Source organism: Plectropomus leopardus, chromosome 16 (assembly GCF_026936395.1).
Source record: "Plectropomus leopardus strain MGB_pleo_1.0 chromosome 16, ASM2693639v1, whole genome shotgun sequence".
NCBI lineage: Eukaryota > Metazoa > Chordata > Actinopteri > Perciformes > Serranidae > Plectropomus > Plectropomus leopardus.
In genome coordinates, this window is record NC_142191.1 from 15,241,537 (window position 1) to 15,257,747 (window position 16,211).

At 39.0% G+C, this 16,211-nt stretch overlaps 1 protein-coding gene and 1 long non-coding RNA gene across 2 annotated transcripts in view; one reads left to right on the forward strand and one right to left on the reverse strand.

The window, feature by feature from the left end:
- The first annotated feature begins 1,148 nt into the window (after window positions 1-1,148).
- The window catches only part of LOC148186858 (uncharacterized), a 100,343-nt gene continuing 85,280 nt past the window's right edge, over window positions 1,149-16,211 (forward strand). Inside the window, exon 1 of the long non-coding RNA XR_015779043.1 lies at window positions 1,149-1,802. This is a non-coding gene — a long non-coding RNA (uncharacterized LOC148186858). The remainder of the gene's footprint in view (window positions 1,803-16,211) is intronic.
- Window positions 11,670-16,211, reverse strand: part of foxo3b (forkhead box O3b) — a 58,678-nt gene continuing 54,136 nt past the window's right edge. Inside the window, exon 4 of the mRNA XM_042503044.2 lies at window positions 11,670-15,951. The gene's annotated coding sequence lies outside the window, so the exon portion shown is untranslated. The remainder of the gene's footprint in view (window positions 15,952-16,211) is intronic.

Consider the following 16,211-nt stretch of genomic DNA (forward strand, 5'->3'; position numbering starts at 1 on the left):
TTTAATGAGCTTTTCGTCACTTCTTACTGCTGAGACAAATGCTGCTTCTTTAACCGCCTGGAAAGCACAAGGTTGAGCACTGGGTGCAAACTCTGTGCTAACAAACAAGGATGTGGACGCAGGTTGCCCCTGACATTGCTAAGCGACCATAGCCAGCACCATATCATGGCTAGTGCACTAGAATAAACAAAATAAATCTTAGAGGGCTCTGATCACAGACATCTTGAGTTCACAGCTGATCTTCCAGACTTTGTTTTTTTTAAGGGTATAAAAATATTGTCAGTGGGACAGGTCCTACAGATCTGGGTAGACCTGCATTAAAAATTATGAGTTTCTCCTCCATAGTTACTGTAGACTAATATTTACAGAAGAAAGGAATGATAAACGCTGGCTGTGATTGTTTTTTTCCTTTTACCATAACATATGGTTTGCTGTGCTGCCTTCCAAAAATTTTCCATGCTAAATCTTTTGTGTGGCTGCTCAACGTGCTCCTAGTCTAAAATCTCTGAACTTTTCAGAAAAGCGATGGTGTCGTCTCTGCTGCTCCTTTACTGTCTATTCTGAGCCATACATCAGTCAGAAATGATCACAGTGATGACAGAAAAGCCCATCTGAATGTTACTGGTGAGTGTTGTGCTTTTATCGCCATATGCATTGTAACCCTCTGTCAACCCACTGATAACACAGTTAATGTCAAGCTATTGCTGTAGCCCCTAGGGAACTTGAATCTGGCCCAAAATACATATTCACATTGAGTTTTCTTGTAGATTATTAAATATATATTTTTATTTGAAAAAATGTGATATTCAATATAAATACGCTATATCAATCAACCAATGAGACTTAATCTGTATAGCACTTTTCATACAAGCAAAATTGTAACACAAAGTATTTTATACAATAAACCAGAGGTCCCCACCCTACATACACACAAGTACAATTAAAGAATTAAAATAAGAGTACTCATTAAAATCGGGAGCTGAGGAAATGCTACCATAAGTGAGGAAACACCAGAAGCAAGATAAAACCTATAGACAAAAATATAAAAATAAGTAAATATAATAAATAAATAAGTAATGAAATACTCCAAATAGTAGATAAAAGGTAAATGAAAGGATTACAGCACAGATAAAAATTGATAAAAAATAGTAAAATAATATACTATCTAGTTAAACAGTAATGTATGTATAAATGTCTAAATAAATAGTCAGTAAATAAATAAATGAATAAATAGGTAAAGTAGAAGGTATTAAACATGTCCAGTGTGGTGCAGCTTTAAATAGTGTGGGTGCAGTGTAAACAGTGTACAACCGGGCTTAACTATTTTTTATTGTATGTTGTGATAGGCTGTTTAAGAGTCTCTCGCGTTTCCTGTGATGTCATTGGCCGGTGGGCGGGCGCTTGACAGTAGCGCGTGTGGTTGAACAAGAGCGCGAGCGGGAGCCGGAAGAAAGCTAGTGAGAAAACGGATAGAAATGTGGTTAAGTATGTGAAAATTGTGTTTGCAATTAACATTGCTGTAGAAAGTAGAGTGTGTTAAGACTGTACAACAGTGAAGAGCCGGGAGTGTGCGCCGTGAGTGGCTCAGAAACCAGCAGCGCAGAATACGATGTTGTGTAATTTAGCCTTTCGAGAAAATTAGCTTAACGTTAGCTCTCATGGCGACATGAGCTAACCAGACAGAGCTCCAGGTGACCGGATAAAGCCCGGTAGCTCCTCTGGCAACGAGGGAGAAAGAAGATTTTTCCTGCCATGGTCAGTCATCAGCCCGCCACGCTTGGAGGTGCACAGTACAGGACTCTGTGAGTACTCAACTGCTTCCCAGTTTTCGCCCACCACTTTCCTCAGCTAGCAGTGACCTGCACCAGGGGGTTATTTTCGTTGACACCTGCTCATCTGGTCGCTGGTGTGTGTTTGTGTGTGCATGGACCCATCAGGAAGTGTTAAACACTCACAGACTTAAAAATACTATAGCTTTAAAAGGCCAAATGAACTTATGAATGAAGAAATTGATTTGATTTTTGATTGATGAGATTGAAACTGTTTTTAGAAACTTATTTTTTGACATTGCATTTTTTTCCTTTTTTTATTATGAATTTGCTATTTTTGCACTAGACATATTACCCCTACTGCCAACATTTCCACGTCCCATGATGAAAAATGTCACATGACAACACAATAAGAAAATCTACCTTTATTTATTTCCTAGCACACCTGTACAGGATCACGGCACCCTGACAAAGGCCACTGTGCTGAAACACGCTGGCATTTTTTCTACTTTTCTACTCTTTACACTTATATTTTTCTCTCTCGGATATAAGATAACCTGTGACTGCTCCAAAAGACCACTCCACCACATCTAGGCAAGCTGGTTGTTTTTGTCTCAGTTTTTTAAAACATTTAACCACAGAGCACCTTGTTGAACTGCCATTAACTCAATACACTGAGCATGCCAGTCTTCATCAATATTTAAACCTGTCATTTTTTTATTTTTATTTTTAAAAAAAAGCTTTTTTTTATGAAGCCCTTGGGATGAAGCTGCACCTAGTGCTCTGTCACCTCTAAAATAGCCAGCCCCTTTTACATTGTCTGTTGAAGGTGGGAGTATTGGCCATTATGCCGCCTTGCTGCTCTGTATATACTATACTGGAATGGGGGGACAGATTTGTCTCGCCATTAACTCATCAACAAATGTAGTATTAGTGCTGCATTGAGGTTTGTGTAAAATTGACAGTGTCAGGACAAGACTTTGAGTGGGACAGATGTGGAGTTTTGAAGGTGTGGTATATGTGAAAAAGGAAGATCCCGCGACTGTAAATGTTTACAAATTGGGAAAACAATGAGGTCCGGAAGCTCCTTACCATCCAAGCAGAGGATGAGAGCTGCTATATAACTGGGACAGTAAATGGTTGTTATTGATATGTTATGCCATTGCTACTGTTTAGTATAAGCTGCTGACAGATGCAGATGCTGTTGTGATGTCATGATCGTCTTAAATAACACACTAGAGCGGCATGATGGCAGTGTTGTTTGGGTCCGTGTAAAAATGCAAAGGCTGTGTTAAGAAGGGAATTCGTAGCAACTCTGTAGAGAGATTTCTGTTTAAAAAGAGCTGCTGTGTACACACGCCCTCAAGCTCCCCATCAGCGTAGTTTGCTCATTTGTCATGACAAAAGTTCGGTTGTCAGTATGTATTCTTTATTCAAGTCAAACGTGTTTGATGTGTCAAATTTATTTTTTTATAGAAGCGCTATTATGTAATATTCAGAATGATAGTTCACTTTAAAAGTTTTGACTGTCTATAACTTCAAACCACAACAACAAAATACAAAACAAAGTGAACCCAAAAGAGAACATAACTAACATAGCACAGAGTATACAAGCCCACAAAACAACCACACAAACAGTCAAAAGAAAGAAAAAGATTAGAGGCATTGTAGGCAGACCAAATTTTCCCCAGTTTATCATCAGATGAATATAAGAGAATCACAGAGTTCAGTGAAGATGAAAGAGAAGGACGATAATGACGACACAGATCAGGGTGATGCTGCTGTCCTTAAAAGAGCTACCAGTCTTAAGTATTTTGTTTTGTGGAGCGACTGAAGGGCTCTGATGACGCAGGGCAGACATAGGAGAGGAGGCACAGTTGCTGTACTTCTAACATTGTAGAAATTATCGTTATAAAATATGCCAGTTTCAACACTTTGCCTCCTCTGACTCTCTCTCACCTCGACTAACCCAGCCGTTTCTTCTCACCTCCTTTCTATTTCTGTGATTTCATTGCACCTCACCTCACTTTTCACACAGATAATGTGCATCACATCCTCACACGCTCGTACTTGTGATGTACCCATATGGATGCACGCACTGTCAATGTCAAAAGGAAGCGGAAGAGAGAAGAAAATGAAGGCCTGTGATTATGTAGTTAGAAATTACTCCGAGGAGATTGTTCCCACTTTACAGCAAGGACAGTGTGATTGTTTTTTTGTTTTTTTTGCTGATTTTTGTCTGTTTGTACATGTTGTGTGTGTGTGTGTGTGTGTGTGTGTGTGTGTGTATGTGTAAGTAAATGTGTAAATGTGTAATTACAAAAGGTCTGTGCAGTGTGAAGCAATCTGTCGTTCCACCACAGGCTGTGAGTCTGAGCTATAATCTGCCGTGATGACGCTGATCACAGCCTGTGAATGGAGGTGCTGCGGGACAATGCTCAACCGCTCTGTGCGGGTGTGCCATTACAGAGATGACATCATTCCACTGCAGCACTTAGCGCGCGCACGCACACACACACACACACACACACACACACACGCACACACACGCACACACACAGAAGTATCATTTACGACTGCTCAGTTCTCAGCCCCCCAACCCACCTCATCTTGGATTCGTCCTCATGTGGCCAGCAGCAATTAGTGTGTGTGTGTGTGTGTGTGTGTGTGTGTGTGTGTGTAGTGGGAGTTCAGATAAGGTATAGGGATCAGGCGAGCTATCGAGATTAAGAGAAGCCCTACCACATCCATCAATGGAGCCGTGTCAGTGTTCGGGGATGAGAAGCCCACTAATGGCCATATCTCAACAGATCCATCACATCTCCATCTTGTTTACACTTTGAACCCCACACCACATATTGATGACTCACCTCTAATTAGACAGTCAGTGTCTCCAGTATCCAGTGTCTCCATCTGTGTGCGAGTGTGGAGAGAAAAAAAAAAAAAAAAAGAGATTAAAGGGACAGTTCACCACAAAATCAAAAATACTTTTTATAATTTTTATAATAATTTTCCCTTTTACCAATATTGCTATTTATCAGTTTAGATTGTTATGGCAAATATCTCCAACACTTACAAAACTCATACAAAACAATCTAGACGGACAAACTGTATATATAGCACTACAGGAAAGGGTGAACTATGACGACAGCAGTGGATGTACATGCAGCAGCCAGTAGATCCTCAAATCCTTGCTATGTTTTTGCTATATTTTTCTGTTTTTGCAACACCATGGTCCCTTCTGCTGAAGCATGACTTTTCTATGATAGAGAAGCACTTATCAATTTTGGGAAAAGTTGTGTGGGGTTTGGACTGAACTGGATGGAATCCTTATAGTAGCTGTTGATTTTATTTAACTGATTCCTCAACTCAAAAGATGACGCAGGATCAAGGACCAATGTTATTTCGTTTTTTAAACTTTAAAAAAAATGACTAACAAATCTTCCTTCTACTTGTCCCTTTAACCCTTCAAATCTGAGCAAATTGGTTTGATTTCTTTTAAAAACATGTGGAGAAGGCAACAAGCACATGGCCCAAAAATTAGTAAGAAATTAGTTACAAAAATTACAAGAAAATTACCTGAAAATAAGGCAATATAAAATAATTAAATAAAATATAAGAATTATAAAACAAACAAGAAAATTACACAAAAACACATACTTACACTTACACTACACTTACTAATTTATTGCAATTTGTGGGACACTTTTTATAAGTTGGTCCTTGCCTTTTCCCCCCATTTTTCAGGATTTTTTTTCTCTTAGGTTTCAAAGGATCAAATAGCTTTGAACAGTCATCTGTATGCAGCACAAGAAAAATTATGTTGATCCAGGTTTTAAAAAGTTAATAAGTGATAGATGAATAGACAGATAGACAGATAGACAGACAGCTAAATAGATAAATGGTGGAGAAATACAACAGTTCTGAAGTTCTGGCGTAAGTGTAAACACAGACATTCTCACTTATTTCTCTGTATTTAGCTCTTTTGTCTTCTTGTCAGGACTGACTTGTCACCCAACCTGTCATTATGACTAATAGCGCCGGAAGCCACAGTGACTGCTCACCCTCCAGTCTCGTCAGGCAGTTGTCTGTCTTCTTGATTGTTCAAATTGCAAAATTATTAATGCCTAAGCCTTTTGTTATGGCTCAAACAAAGTTTGGTCTCAGGTTAGTCATACCTGTCATTCCCTAGCAGACTGGGATTAAAAGACAGTAGTTAGTCATAGGTCATGAGGTTTGAGAGGGGATTAGTGTTGGACATATTACAAAATAATATGATCCTTAATATGGCAGTATACGCTAAGAGATCCAGTTTTAATCTTTTTTTTTCCTTTAAGGTTTTATTACATTTCCTAAAATCTTCTGTTGTTGTGTTGATCATTTATCCTGCCAGTGTTGCTGTTATGTGCTGTGCATACATGTTTTCATCAAGATGTGAGTCACCAGATGACTAAAAGATCGTAACAGTGGACAGTAAAGTTAAATGACATCTATGATAAGGCTGCAAAGCTGTGTCCTGAAAATATGTGTTTGCTACAGTTACTAGCCACATAATGACACTTGATCTGTAGATTAAAATCTAAATGCAGGACAACTTTACTCCACCGAGTGACACAAGAAGTTCCAAACAAACCTAAAGAATAGAGCCCGATCAACTCTGGATTTATCGGAGGCTGATACCAGCATCAATACTTGCAAGTTTAAAAAAAAATCCAAGATCAATTTTTCAGCCAATATATTGTGATACAATTGTTACTTATTGGCTGATATATATCACAATAGTGTTAGCTGCAGTAAGCTAACATTAGCCAATACACACGTTTTTCCATGTTAACCCATGCACAAACAGTGGCGAGGAGTAAACTGTCAAAGTTTAAGAAAAGCCGTATTGTTTAACCCTTTGAAACCTGGATCACCATCAGTTTTCTTGTGCTGCATTCAGATGCCTTTTGCAAGCATTTAAACTTTTGAAATGTTAAAATGTGTCTTACCCTGTGTGCTGTGTGTCTTACCCTGTTCTGGAGGGGTTGTCCTGAAAATTTAAGAAAAAAGATAGTATAAGGTGACAAGAGAATGACCTGAAAATTAGTTTGAAAGAGTCATTAAAAAGATTTTAAATACGGAGTGAAAAATATCAAGAAAACTAAAGTAATATGTGCTATAATTATATTCAAAATTAGATTAAAGAAAATATGTTAATTTTAATTTATATTATTATTTTTATTTCATTTTTGCACTTCCTCAGGTCATTTCCTGTTTTTGTTCTTTTACCTTTTTTGATCATTGTAGTTAATTTTCTTGTACATTTTTGCTAATTGTACTTATTCTTGCTCATTTTTGGGACATTTCTTTTTTAGTGGCTCAATACTTTCTTTTTCATGTTTTTGAAAGAAACAAAGCCGAGTTGCTGAGATTTCAAGAGTAATATATTTTTCCCTTGACTGGTATAATCAGACCGCTGCATACTGTGACTTCTTCTCTTGTCTGTTGATAGCATGTCTTCTTCTGTGGTCGTGTAGCTGTCACAACAGATAACTATGACTCACAGTCCTGGTAAACATTATATAATATGTCACCTGGCAAGCTGTAGCTCAGGACATCATTAGCCTGATTCCAGACCTCTGAATCACAGCCATATCTCAGATATGTTCAGCGTGTCAAATAGGCCTGACGTTGTGTCCATTGATTACCGTTCTACAATGGGGAGAACATGATTAAAGTCAGACAAAAAGTCAGTCTAATGATCAGCTTCAGAGATTGATTATTCTGGTGAGAAATCAGATGAAACAACACACAAAAATCAAAACTGTAATTCACTTTCAATGCTACAGTGTGTGATATGGTGCATGGTTTAGCAAACAACTATTATGTACCAAACGTCAACAGAGGTTTGCTTCTGTCGTTACTTCATGGTTTCGAGGGTTTAAAGGCTTTTAGTGTGACTCAGCGGCAGGCATGTTCTGTATGTGGAGCTGACTCACGACACACTGTACTCTGAACAATAAACACAGAGACACTTGCGTGTGTGGGGAAACTCACATGGAACTCAAAGGATGAACTTAAAGGACCACACCTCTCCCTTTTAGGTAGAATTACATTGTAATCTCCATACTCACTGGTACATGAAGGCCAACGGGAAAACACTTGTAACCTAATGCACACATATAGCTGTCATGCAATGCAGTGTTAGTTCCTGAAAAGTTAACAGAGAGAGACATGAGGACACTGGTGATATATAAGGTAAACCACAAATCATTGGTGTACAAAGTACTCAGACATGCCCCTTAAAGGAATACTTCATCCACAAAATAACCATTTGAAAATCAATTAGTCATGCCGTATTACCTTGAATTCATTTTCTTGCATGCCTGCACAGAAACATATTGATTTGATTGACACGTTTAACAACAGCAAAACTATATCAAAACATCTGTTTAAAAACTTCCACACAACTTGAGCAGTACAATCCAAGTCTCATTTATCCAGCTGTATGTTATGTACCTCCCAACCAGGGTTGGAAATGGACTTTTTTGTCCACCTGCTACTGTGGCTGGTGAATCCAAAATTGGCTTGTGAGTGATGCAAATCTAGCAGCCACTTGCACATTTAATCAGCATTTGGCTGGTGTCTGGTGCTAACTTTACAACAAGTGCATTTTCATAAAGAACCTTTGTATTGGACTCCTGCAGGTGAAGAGAGCATATCTACAGTAATATTTGACTTTTAGTTCAGTTATAAATAGTAGGGTTTTGACATGTTTGTGAAGTACTGAGCATACGACTGGATAAATAAAACTTGGATTATACTGCATGGTGTTTTGTTGTTATTAAACATGGTCCCTAATCAATTAATAAATTAACATGTTTGCTGTTTTCCATGGTGGTTTTCTTCACAAATTCAAGATGACACAACATTACTTATTGATATACAAATGTTTGTTGTTGAACTATTCCTTTAAGTTAATGTAGCAACACCACAGGGTGGATATACTTTGTTACAAGTAAAAGTCATGCATTCTAAATTTTACTGAAGTAAAGTAAAAATTATTAAAGTCAAAATATACTTAAAGTATTAAAAGTAAAAAGTCCTCATCATGCTGTTAGAAAAATGTATATAATTATATTTTATGATATTTATTGATTGATTAATGTGCTAAACACTTTAAAGCTCAATTTAATTTCTTCATGTTCTGCTGGGTACTTTAGTCTTAAATAGTACATCACAATTTATTTGTTGATTTATGTTTTGTATTAATCTGTATCTGAAAAATAGTAGGTCAAGGTTTCAAATAAATGTAGTGGAGTAAAAAGCACAATGTTTCCTTCTGAGAATTGGAGTAGCAATATAAACTAGCAGAAAATGGAAATATTAAAGTAGGCTACAAGTACCTCAGAATCCTACTTATGTACAGTACTTGAGTAAATGTACTTTGTTTCATTCCACCACTGCCACAAGTACACACACACATACCCTCACCCAGTACATTAGCGTACGCTGTATGCCCAGTCACTTGTTCACAAGATGCTCAATTTAATCAACCATGAGCTAATTTGTGGTGGCATATGGTGAGTACACAGGTTAATTGCTCCCTTTATTAAAACAAAGATGACATTTACGAAATAGGAGCCCGCTGACATGGAACAAAGGAGAGGCGAATAAAACACCAAAATGTGGGTGGAGACGAAGACGGTGGGCAAACAAATTGACACAGTCAGTTAGCTGCGACACGACATAAAAGCTGGCGAGACAATCGGCCCGAAATAAGAATCAGAAAACTGATTGGTGTTGATAAAATGACACAAGCATATATCTTTGTAACACTCAAACCATAGAAAATGTAAACTTATGGTGTAAATATGAAAACCTCATTTAGTTTCCTGTCAGTTTAAAGCTAAAAAATAACATCCATCATCATGCTAGGGCTCAAAATCGCTAAATGTTGAATCTGGATAGTTTCTCTAAAATAAGTTTTGAAAACACAGACAAGAAGAGTTTCCACTCAGCCAGTAACCTCAGTGACCTCAGACAGGCTGGTGCGGCTGCAGCCAGGCCAGACATGTAGCCAGTCAGGTGACCAGCTGACTGGGAACTGCTATTGAAATGTGGGTTTGGTATTTGTAGTTGTGGTGAGGCTGCTTTTTCAGTCATAAAGCATGTTTGAGTACTTTGGAGTTTGCAGTCAACCCTGAGCTTTGGCAATGTGTGTTTGGAAGAGCACAGTGGATTTTTTTCCCTCCAATTCTTTCATCCTTTCTAAAATGTCTCTTCTTCATGACAGAGTGCTTGAAGATACCGAGCAAACAGAGAGGACTTTGTTTGTTTGAGGTTCTTTTGCTTATTTTTGTACAAAATGAAAGGGCCACATTGGTAGAACTGAAGTACCTGATGCATGGCCTGGGTTTGGCAACAATGGCAGCGAGGTTATGAATGTACCATACTGTATATGACGACACGGCTTGGGTTTCACAAATTATTCAGCTGGTTTTTACTCTGACAAAGACTGCGGTGCTGTGAATATACAGCGCTTTGATGAAGTGGGTCTGCAGCTGTATGTTCATTATAGGGAGCGAACAATAAATGTGGGTGGTGGCAGAGGCTGTAATTGAATGTTTTAATAGGTCAATGTATTTTTGCTGCTTTTGTGTTGTAGGGATAGTTCATGTGTGTAGTTCAAAAATACATGCTTTTATTTTATCTGTAGTGCTATTAATCAATCTAGATTTTTTTGGTGTGAGTTGGAAAGTGTTGGAGATATCGATCCAAGAGATGTCTGCCTCAATATAATGGAACTGGATTGTGCTCGACTTGTGTTGTCTAAAGAGCCATATGAATATATTTGAAAATCTCAACAGTAGTTTCTCTTTTCAGAAATCATGACCTGGTTATTCAAGATAATCCACAGACCTTGTTGTGAGCGGTCTCATGTAGGAACTATTTTGGCTGTATCAGTGGTTTATAATGTGTAAAGTTTGATGATAAGAAACCACTTTTTAGGTCATAAGTCAAAAATGCTTCATCAAGTTCCTCCAATGCAACCACAGAAATGACCAGATTTTGACTAGATGCTAGTAACTTGTATGCGCAATATGATGTAATTCTACTACAAAAGAAACTTGATGATCACTAAAATTAGCTGGAGAAAAAAAGTGGATATATCAGTTTAGGTATTAGCTACAGGCCAAATTAGTTGTTATGTATTGGCACATCGGATATAAAAAAGCTAATGTCGTGCATCCCTTGAATAATCTTTTTATGATCAACAGACTTGACCTCTGGCACAGGGGGAAGTAGCCAATTGGCTGTTCTCAACAGGGGGGAGGCTAGAAGGAGAATAAGAGGAGCAGTAGTGGAGTGACTGGTTTATGGTCTGTGTTAATATTCGGTGCAGAGGCCTGGGGAAAATTTTAGACATGCAAGTGACCCCATCTCCGACTATTCCCCCTCTCCCCTTCCCTTTTATGTTTCGCAACAACTGAAGAAAAGCACCCAGCCTGGTGTCAGGTATCAGGGGGTTGCTGTAGTCTGCTCTCGTTTAATGCATAAAACAAACATTGTGCAAGAGGACTTCCAGGAACTTGAGAAGAACATGGAGTTGTTTTGCTGTTTAGACTGACGTGAGAAAGAGATTTATGTCCTGGAGGGAGTGTGAGGTTAAATTTGTTCATGCATGAGTGCTCCGCACACACTGTTTTGGAAAAAACTTGGGAGGATAACATGAATTAACATCATATGTAAGGCAGGCAAGGGCTGTAGCTTTTTCCTTGCTGGGCTGAAAATTCCTCTCCTGGTGATATGAGCTGTTAACGGCTGCCCTGTGCTGCAAGAGCACTCCTGAAATTAATGTACTTCTAATACTTTAATATTTTCACAGCAATAAAAATCAGTTAAGACACAGACATGGAAAGGGTGTGGAGCCTCACCAAGCTTTATTTACATGCGCACCATTTCTTATACAAACTAGATTACAATTCAAAATGGAATACACAGGAAAAATACCCACTAACATCAAGTCGAGAAGAAGCAAGATTAATAAAGGGCAAAGTTCAGAGGGCGTATGGAGGGGCGCTGGCCTGGGCCTCTAAACAAGGATGGAAAAGATAATGAAAAGGTAACGTCCAAGAGGTGATTAAGGTATCTAGTGGTATGTTTCTTCTTCTTTGTTTTTTTTGTTGTTTTTTTTTGCTTTTCTTAGCTTTAAATTTGCACGTTTTTGCTGCAGGTGTGTGTTGGACACAAGAGGAGATGATCTGTGCCTGAATGAAGCACTGAGTGGTTGTGTGGAAGGCCTGCTCCACTATGACTAAGTGTAAACTATCTCCCTGAAGAGCTGAAACATTTTACACTGAATGCGTGTAAGGAACGCCTTCCTGCACTTGAGATTTGCAGTTTATCAGGGATCAAATAACCCTTCTTTAAACAGAAAGGATTACAGGGTTCCCTGGATTCACCTTGTCAGTCGTCTTCACAGGAGGAGTGAAGCGCTCATTATATTTAGCACAGTCAGTGTGGATAAATTCAAATGCTCAGCAGTCCAGGTGATGGCTCAGGATTCCCCCCTGCCAAAAGACATGTGATAAATGCTCTGGAAAGTTTAGATGTGATGGTGTAGGAAATTCCAGCTTGTTGTCAGATGACGGTTTAAGCATGTCTCAGTCATGACCAAACACTAACTGAGAGCACCAGGACGTGAACCTATTGTACTCGACATAAAATCAGTCAATCATAAAGTGTGAAGCTGAGGAACGTCTGTAAAGGAGGCTTTCTCTGTGTCTGTACCAAAGATTGTATAATAAAGATAGTCGACATGACAGCTCTCCTAACCTGAAGCCAAAACATATTGATCGCCCCCTGGTGGCTGGCTGCAATATAGATTGTAAAAATGGGACATGGGCCAAACTAAAAATTCAGACGGATTTTTCCTATAGATGGTTTCTGTCATTTTCGGTTGTTCCTATCACACTGATGTATGTTTGAGTGTTAATTTTTCTGTTAAATTTGGCATTAATTAGTTAATTTATACTATAAAAAGGGGGTTTGATGTCGCGATTGATGATTTAGTTTGCCAGTTCGTATGCTTGTGATCAATGGCGTGGCTTGTAATTGGTTTAACGGGTGTTTGGGTAGGAACTCAATACAGTGGAGCTCGCTACTGCACAGACTCTGGCTCCAAACGATGTCACCAGAACAAGATGGCAGCAGCCGTATCTGTGTTATTCTGGCTTCAGTTTTGTATGAGGCCAAAAAGTGCGCCCATAGTGGCCAAACAGTTTAATTACACCATGTGATGCCCTGCGGCCTGAAAAAGACTTTTCTCCCATTGAGTTACATGGTAAAAGACATGTCTTAAAATCATTGGACACATTTTTTTGAGCGTCACAACCCCCACAAAATGACTCGTTTTATCGGGGGGGATTTGATCGTTTTGGTCTGTTAACATTTTCTGTCAACACAAGATAAAATCATTTTATCTCCATTCACGTTAACAGAGCACTGAACAGGAAGTTAGCCCTTCAGTTGGCAGAAGTTAGCTGCTCAGCCACCGCAAGTCTCTTGTGCGTCTGCTGTATGGGTCGCACAGCGTGAAAGTACTGCCGATCATCCCCAGAGTGTCTAAGCAATTTTATATGTGGCAATTAAACCATTTGTGCCACTAAGCTACTCTCAGAGGAATGAATAGGGCCCCATGTTCAATGCTGTATCTAGTTCTCTTTATACATCCATAGGATATTTTGGCTTCAGTTGTGTACAGTGGGGGTAAGCGGAGAAGCGTTGTCAATCTTTACAAACAGCCTGTAGTTAGTGCACAGAATCTTAACTGCTCCGTAAGCCCTGATTTTTAAAAATAGAAAATGTTTGAAGACACAGGGTGCCTCTCTGTATTACAATTTCTGTTGCAGGACGGCACCATTTGAAGGGTCTATGGGGTACAGTTAGGTCATGCACTAAACCTCAGATAGCACAGTAGATCATTCTAGCCAACCATGCACACACACTCCTCTGTCTCTGCCTCAAAGTGATATACACACATCTGTACACTATAATACACAGTGGGGCACACACTTCAGTCGCTACCCCAGACAGAGAAGGGATACCAGGGCGCCCAGATGCTACAACAATGGTGCTTTCCACCATTTTCAAAAATCTGGTTCAACAATTAAATCGCTGGTAACAGTGTTCCCTCCCAACAGGCATGTAACGTTGTTCATTATATCTTCAACTTTACCTTCAGAGGTATCACAAAATCCAAGGGTCAAGTACTACATGAGTATATAAGGACATACAGCGAGTATATATGCATTTCACACAATTCATAATGCATAAATACATACATGCATACAGTCAGCTGTGCTGTATGCACCATGAGGGATAGTGAGGAGTTACACATCCTTGTGAGATTAATTCAACAGAAATAAACTCCACAGAATAACACACACATTAACATGTACTCAGGAGATACAGGAAGTCACCTGCAGGAGCACCAGGCGTGTCCATGAGGGGATGTGTGTCACGAGTCCAACAAGAGGGGAAAAAAAAGACAGCAAAACCAAAAAAAATACCAGACCGTGAGAAGTCTTAATCCTGACTTTTATCTCCCTCTTCATCTTGACGGCCAGAAGTTCACAGGTTACAAATTCACAAACACAAACAGTTTTTTTTTTTAATCAAGAAATGTTAAAATACCGTTAGAATGTGACTTGATGTTACTTAAAATGGGAAGCCTCCCTTTTTCCCCCCTGAGTGATTCTATATATGCATAAGAAGCCCCACAAGCTCATGACAAGAAAACAGCAGAGCTTAACACAGATCCCTGGTATTATTTCTTCTATCTACTGTATGTGTGTGCAATATAATGTGTATGTGTGCTGTGATTTGGCTGCCAGCATATCCTACTGTTTGTTTCAAGTAATTTGGCAATATACAGAGATAGCTTATTGTTTTACTCGAGAAACAAATGGCTTCTAGAGGAATGAGCCTAAAACCCTGCTCCCCTCCCCGCCAGCGCTGCCGCCATCTGCAGGTTCGCGCTACAAGTAGCCAGCGTTGGGCTTCTGCAGGTCGTGGATAAAAAAACGAACAAACAAAATGCACGGCTTGCTCGCGGGGCAGGATTCAACACTGTTTACATAGCACCTGTATGGTGTGGAAATGTTCACAACCCTAGGACACAGGTATTCATTTTGGCTACATCGTATGCAGTGATAAACGACCTTGACACCAGAATTTAAGAAATCTAAGAAAAGTCAGATCTTTCCCCCTCCCTCTTGAACTTTACACTGCCCTGCACTGTACAAATATCCATGATAATTTTAATGTTTGTCTTTTTTCTTTTTCTTTTTTTACAGTTAGATATACACAAAAGATAGCAAATATTTTTGTAATATTCAGCTAATTGTAATATAACCCTCAGTATGCAGCGTTTAATTTAAATGAAGCAATTTATAATAACAAAACTGGAAGTGCGTGGCATTCAGTTGAGATATTTTAACTTCTAACGGTTCTGAAGTTTTGCAAACTGAGAAAAATTGTGGGTTTGTCCATTTGTGTGATTGCATGTTCTATAAGTGTGGCCACTCGGCGAGTGAGATACTCCATTTTCATCTTTCATCAATACACCAATTCTTTTTGTAAAGACATGTACGATGCAGAAACAATTAATGATAAAACAGAAAATCCAAAAAACAAACACTGAACATTTAAAATCACTAAAGTGGGAACAGAGGGAAATTCTTTTCAACATAACACATCCCAGGAAACCACTGGATCAGATTTACACCACATCACTTCTTTACACTTTTATTTGTCTTCAACGGGAACAACTGCACCGTGCACTCCTTCAATCTCTGCTTGATATTAAGTCCTTGTATTCCACCTGAAACCCCTTCTGATAAAACAGTGTCTCTTTGATATCAACAGACTGGGTGTCAAAGGAAAAATTGCATAATTCTAAGATTTGTGAGTTTGACATAGCTTTCTTTTTGTTGTTGTTGTTTCACAGGAGGCTTTGAGGGCTGATGTGCAGTATCTCTAGAGTCTGTTGGATCATTCATGGTTCACCAGTGTGGGAGCGAAGGTAAAGTCTTCTTCTGTAAACACAGGGTTTGTATTTTACGTTGTGCTGATGGCAGGTTTGGCAAAAAGGGTGTTGTGTGTCTGATCTTCTCTTGCACTACACAGTTCAGACCTGGAGAGATAAAGGACGAGATGATTATGTCTGAGTATTCGTACTTTACTTAGTAAAAGCAAGAAAAACCTTGTGTACAAACCTGTTCTAAAGTTAAATGTTTTTTAAGGAATACACAGATTCGATCAAGCATTAGCCAAATGTCACCAGTCCACTTTTTTGTGTTCCACTTTGCAGCGGTGAGTTTAAGTGCTTAAAGCTACTGTTGGTAGTTACTTCACAACAGTGTTGTAGCACTCCAGATAGGCTCCTCCCCAGTC